The 6,242-nt window shown below is 51.1% G+C and overlaps 1 protein-coding gene across 3 annotated transcripts in view; it reads left to right on the top strand.

Annotated features, from left to right (window-relative positions):
• Window positions 1-201: 201 nt before the first annotated feature.
• The window catches only part of atxn1b (ataxin 1b), a 14,586-nt gene continuing 8,545 nt past the window's right edge, over window positions 202-6,242 (top strand). Inside the window, exon 1 of one of the 3 annotated variants that reach the window (XM_076280779.1) lies at window positions 202-292. The gene's annotated coding sequence lies outside the window, so the exon portion shown is untranslated. Of the gene's footprint in view, window positions 293-679; window positions 926-4,335; window positions 4,781-6,242 lie in introns of those variants that run through there. The other 2 variants (XM_076280778.1, XM_076280777.1) reach the window with 2 other exon arrangements.

Here is a 6,242-nt window from a genome sequence, read left to right as displayed (position 1 = left end):
CTCACACACACACACACACACAAACACACACAAACACAAACGCACCCACACACTCACACACACGCTGAGTGAGTGAGAGAGTGCGCGAGGGAGGGAGTGTATGTGCGTAGCTTCCTTATGAGTCGGTCTGAGCCACAACAGAGCCTCATTCTACCCTCGGAGGAGCAAGCCTGAGGGGCTGAGCTCTCCACAGGGCTGATGCAACACTTAGAGGTTACGGCAGCCTACCACCCAAGAATACACGAGCACACACACACAAACCTCTTCTACAAGATTCCAACTTACGTCTCTGGTAAGAAAGCCATCTCTTTGTGAGGGACACCTCCGCACACTGGATTTCTTAAGGCACTTGAATATTGCAAGGACTCTAAAGGTTTTCAGGTGTGTTTCAGGACTATTGACTCCTGGACTGTGGGAAAGCAGTAAATTATAGATGGTTTGAAGCTACTCTTTGCTTCTTTAAACTCAGTGACCCCACCCTACCCCACTGCCCTCCCTTTCCTCCAGATGTCTTTTTTCCTCCTTCAAATCTCCAAATCTCTGTGTGTGTGTGTGTGTGTGTGTGTGTGTGTGTGTGTGTGTTCATGTGTCCTTCTGTGTCTCAGTAGCAGAGCACATGTCTGGGCATGTTGGGACATGTTGTGGTAGCCAGTAGGACTCAGGAGCAGGTAAAACTAAGCTCTCTGTAAGGAGTTTGGTACAACTGAGCAGGGTAAGAGGAAGAGAGAGAGAATGAGATACAGAGAGGGACAGAGAGAGGGGCAGAGAGCAGGTGCTGTGGGGTATGGCTAAGGGCTGCAGTCCACTGGTGCTGATGTATATTAAGCTGGCCTGGTTCAGCTTTCAGCTGTGCTGCCGTGGAGACAGACTGTCCTGAGCGGTGGAGTTCACACTGTGTACTGGGCTGAGGTCATACCCGAGGCAGGTGAGGGAGTGGACATGCTGTTTACTATCAACGCTGACACATTTAAATGACATTTCACATACGGTAGGCCTACTGGGCTATTTTGTATAGGTGTTCACTAGTGTATTTTGTATACAGTGGATGCCTACTATTGATATAATATATTATAATACTATATAATACTATAACATTTACTTGAACATATTGATTGTACATGTGTTCCCACTGCTGTATGCTCACACACTCTCACAACAACACTTCTTGTATTTCTATTGATCAAAACAAGGCATAATGGTTTTTTGTAAATATACTATATATTTTAAAAAATCATTTCACATTGTTGCCAATCTGTTTTGGAATGTATTGGTTATTTGGCTTGGTCTTGATGTGACAGAAAAACGTGGTCAGCTGGTCTGACAGACAGTTTGCCTCGCTGCGTGGAGGGGATCCAGAACTGTTCTTGAGAGACGGGATCTGCCCCGAAAGCTGCTCACAAGAGCCCAGTCCAGCAGACTTACAAACCAGACAGTCAGCAGTTTCTCCCCAGTGCAGCTGGACATTTCATAGTGACTTAAGGAGTCATTTACTTTTAAAGTCACAAAGTCTAAACAAATAATGCCAGACAAGTATGAGTGAATTAGACAGTGGAGAGATGGCAGTGAGCTTGGTTAAGGGACACATGAGGAGTAGACCTTGACTTCCATTTTCTGGGAGCAGATGTGAGACTTGACCCAGCTCCTCTTGCGTGTGACCCCTTCCTGACCCGACTCCTCTGCCCCCTCACCTCCCCATCTCCCCCCTTATCTGTGTGTTTCTTCATCAGTAAAGAGAGCGCGGAGACAACAAAGATTACAAGGTTGCCGCATATCAACTCAGGACTCCAATCGAAGAGTTCTGCAACTGACCGCAATGGGGTTTTTTTGTAAAAGGTTAGCAAAGGCATTCTCCACGCCGCATGCACCAACAGTTTGTTGAGGTAAGGTCGCGGTGAGGTCGATCTAAGACGCCCTATGGCCTGTTGACTGTTCCCCCCTCCCTCGACCAGACGTTCCATCACCACCAGGCTGCAATGTCACATGACACACCACTGCACAGTGGGGCTATGGCTGTGGAGCAACGCAGGCCTCTGGCTGCTGAGCAGGAAGTAGTGTTCGGAACATAACAACACACAGCAACCCAACAACGAGCTGGTCCACAGTGGAATATAGGTTGTTAGGGGGGTGTGAGAAATGTCTGGGCCCAGGCTCTTGTGTGGCGTTGGGATTCTGCTATTGGAAAAAATCAAATGTGTAAAGAAAGCCAGAGGTGGTCTTCCCCTGCTGCTGTGTTCCAGTGCTGTTTCATCACTTTGCTGCTCTGGACATGTCACACACAGACACAGGGCCTTTCACAGGGCAATGCACAGCCGGCCCATCAGGACGACTCACCACGTTCACACACACACACACACACACACACACACTCACACACACACACACACACACACACTCACACACACACTCTCACACACACACACACACACTCACACACACCCCCACACACACACACACACACACACACACACACACACACACACACACACACACACACACACACACACAGGGGGGGGGGAGGGGGGGGCGGTGTAAGAACTTGAGGAACTCCGGAATGGAATATCACTTTAAGAGAAGCGTATTGCTGTCAGCACTGGCCACTCTCATAGTGTATGTGTGTGTGTGTGTGTGTGTGTGTGTGTGTGTGTGTGTGTGTGTGTGCTTGCAGTAAAACTGCTCAACGTGGTGAGTCCTCCTGATGGGCCGGCTGTGCATTGCCCTGTGAAAGGCACAGTGGTGATTCTCCCGGTTGCTGGTGGCCTGGCGTCCACCCCGCTCCGCTCCGCTCCGGTCCTCTCCGTTCCTCTCCGCTCCTCTCCACTCAAGTCCTCGAGAGTGACTCAGTGTGGTGGGCTAATATTAGAGCTCCCACCACACTAATGACTTTTTCATGTTTCCAGGCCCAGAAAAGCTGCCAGCTTGTATCAGGATTTTTTCCATATACAGTGACAACATAAGTGTGTGTATATGTGTCGGCGCCTACATGTGCTTGTGTGTGTGTGTGTGTGTGTGTGTGTGTGTGTGTGTGTGTGTGTGTGTGTGTGTGTGTGTGTGTGTGTGTGTGTGTGTGTGTGTTTTAACTTGTAGGTGCATGCTGTGTGGGAGAATTTGACTTTTTTGCCAAAGGCATTTGTATACGTTCAGAGAGCAGGTTTTTGCATATGTGTGTGTGTGTGTGTGTGTGTGTGTGTGTGTGGTTTACAGTGTGTGTTGTTTGTAGCATTCTTGTCTGCTTTTTTTTTCATACAGTCTGCCCTGTGCTGTAGCCTTCAGCGTAAGAATAGTTTGTGAGAGCAGTAGGTTTGAAGGCCAGATTTCTCTTTCTCTTTCTCTTTCTCTCTCTCTCTCTCTCTCTCTCTCTTTCTCCCTCTCTCTCTCTCTCTCTGCCATGTAGGTGGAGTGGCTTAGCTGGTTCTCTCTGCAGGACTCAGTGATTCATCCAGGCTACTGGCTGCCTGCTGTTGTAAGCAGGGTCAGGTGACATGCTGTTGTGGTGTTGCTGGCTGATTTAAGGGGCTTGAGAGGTTGTAGCGGGACAGACTTCATGTACCCGACCCATCTCTCAGCCACAGCACAGCACAGCACAGCATAACCTCACACATCAGGGGGGGTTAAGCTATCTCTCTGTCTCTCTCTCTTTCTCTCTCTCTCTCTCTCTCTCTCTCTCTGCAACACTTACATACGGCCCTGCTAAACACATGCAAATATATGGGCATGGAAACGAGGTTAAAGAGTACATTTGTGTGTATGTGCATGTGTCATGTGTGTGTGTGTGTGTGTGTGTGTGTGTGTGTGTGTGTGTGTGTGTGTGTGTGTGTGTGTGTGTGTGTATGTATGTTTCTACGCGAGCACAACTGAGCTTCTGCTCTTTGAATTTGCATGTGTCAACCCCAGAGCCTGATGCGTCTGCATGCTTGCACGTCTCTCTCTTTCTCTCTCTCTCTCTCTCTCTTTCTCTCTGTCTCTCTGTACAGCCGCTGCACTGGATCCCTTTGCTTACTCTCTTTTCTCCTCCCTCCCTCTCTCCCTGCCTCCCTCCCTCCCTCTCTCTGTCCGTGTGAGCGTAGTCTGGGCCCGGTGCCAAGTGGAGTGTGTTTTTTGAATGAATACCTGATGAGGCTGCTGAGGCTGACTGGGGGGGAGGAGCCGCGCAGTAGAGTACTGTGGAGATAGAGAGAGAGGGAGGGAGGGAGAGAGGGAGGGAGAGAGGGAGGCAGGATAGGAGGAAGGGAGAGAGGGAGGGAGGGAGGTAGTAGAGAGAGAACGAGAGGGAGGGAGGGAGTGCGATAGAGGGAAAGAAAAACACGCATGAGTGAGAGAGAGAGAGAGAGAGGAAGAGCGAGTGAGATAGGGAGAGGGAGGGAGAGAGAGAGAGACGGGGAGAGAGCGCTGGCAGTCCGCTCTCCTTGCATAACATACGCCGGGGCACCGCACGCAGGGCTTCATGTGAGCCAGCCCATGGCAGAGGGACTTCCTATACTCTACTCCACCGGAATGACTTAAGAGGGGAGGGGAAGTGAGAAAGAGAGAGAGAGAAAGAGGGAGGGAGAGAGAAAGAGAGTGAGAAAGAGAGAGAGGGAGGCAAGCTCTGGACGTAGAGGAAACTGCATGTCAGTGGGTCTGGCTGAATGACTTGCTATGAAGATTCAGACAAAGGAAGGCAATGCTTGCAGCCGCCACCGTCACTGCCGGAGCCACCAGCTCGCTCTCTGCCCGACGCTGACGACGCGGAGGTCGGACAGCGGAACGCTCGTCCAGCCCTGACTCGCTGAGAGACCCACGGGTGAGAGCCTGTACATGCAGGAAAGCCAGGGCTGCAGGGAGATCTGGGGGCTATTTTTTGCTCTCCTCACTATCTTGCCCAGACACACACATACACACACATACACATACACACATACACACATATACACACAGATACATGGGCAAATAGACAGACAGACACACTCTTTAGGTTTGAAAGACACACACACAGAGACCAACACACATACACACACACACACACACACACACACACACACACACACATGAAGGCTGTGTGTGCTGTAAGCTGTTGGTGGTTTGTGAATCGGTCGTGTTTTGATCTTGAGTGTTTAGCTGGGGCAGAGGAAGCAGAAGCCTGGGAGGGGGGGGGGACGACGACGACGGCTGAGCTCGTCTGCATCTGTATGCTTCTGTGTAGATATATCTCTCTATCTCTATCTCTCGCTCCCCCCTCCTCTCTCTCTCTTTTTCTCTCTCTCTGTCTCTCTCTCTCTCTGTGGTGCTGTTGTGTGTAGGGAGGCTGTGCTCTTTGTACGGGCAGCAACAGTGCTGTTTGGGCTCCCATGTCTGGCAGTGGACTCTCTCCCCGGCCCCGCCTCTTAAAGGGGCAGGCGCCCGCAGGGCTGGAGAGAGCGGTGGTTATTGGAGGAGGCGCTGGTAGTGTGGTTGTAGAGGTGCTGGAGGAGTAGATGGAAGTGAAGGAGGTGGGGGTGGGGGGGGTGTTTGCTCCGCTGTCTCGGCTTTCCCACGGCGCATGTCTTGGGCGGGGGAAGGGGGGGGGGCAGACAGGCAGATGTTACGCTTCACCGCTTGATAGAGCGACAGGAACAACCTGTTTGTTACCGTGGCATTACATGTTTGTGTGAGACTAAGACAGAGAGAGACAGATAGAGAGAGAGAGAGAGAGAGAAAGAGGAAGAGAGAAAGGAAGAGAGAAACTGAGAGAGCGAGAGTCAGAGAGAGAGAGAGGGGGGGGGGGGGGGGAGGAGAGACTAGCCGCAGCCAGTAGAACCGTTCCCTGTCCTGTCCACCAGGCTTAAACTATCCTCCCAGGCAATGACATCATGGGATATTTGATCACCTTGTGATTGGGGCTGGGGCGGGCTCCAGAGCTGCCATTGTTGTGGCAGCACCCGTGTGTGTCATATGGCAGCACAACCACTCTGTCTGTGTGGCCACTTGACAGCCCACTTCAGACTGTCTCTCCCCTTTCAGATGTGACATGGGGAGTTTGCGTTGTGTATCTTGCTGCCTTGAGGCGTCTGGTTTTCTTGTGTGTGTCCCTCTGATTGTTTACATTCTCGGGGCAAGGCTCGGCGAGGACAATGTGCTCGTGCACTTTTTCCACAGCCGTCCGTCCATAAGAACAGTGTGTGCTATGTGTGTACGTTTGTGTGTTTGTGTGTTTGTGTGCGTGTGTGTGTGTGTCTGTGTGTGTGTGTGTCCGCTGTCACACACACACTGCCCATATTGACTGACTC

The sequence above is a fragment of the Alosa pseudoharengus genome, unplaced genomic scaffold, assembly GCF_046254945.1.
Source record: "Alosa pseudoharengus isolate Yale_2024_CS ecotype anadromous, Long Island Sound unplaced genomic scaffold, YU_APseudo_1.1 YU_APseudo_1.1_scf_12, whole genome shotgun sequence".
NCBI classification, from domain to species: Eukaryota; Metazoa; Chordata; class Actinopteri; order Clupeiformes; family Clupeidae; genus Alosa; species Alosa pseudoharengus.
This window is presented reverse-complemented; position numbering and strand designations above follow the sequence as displayed.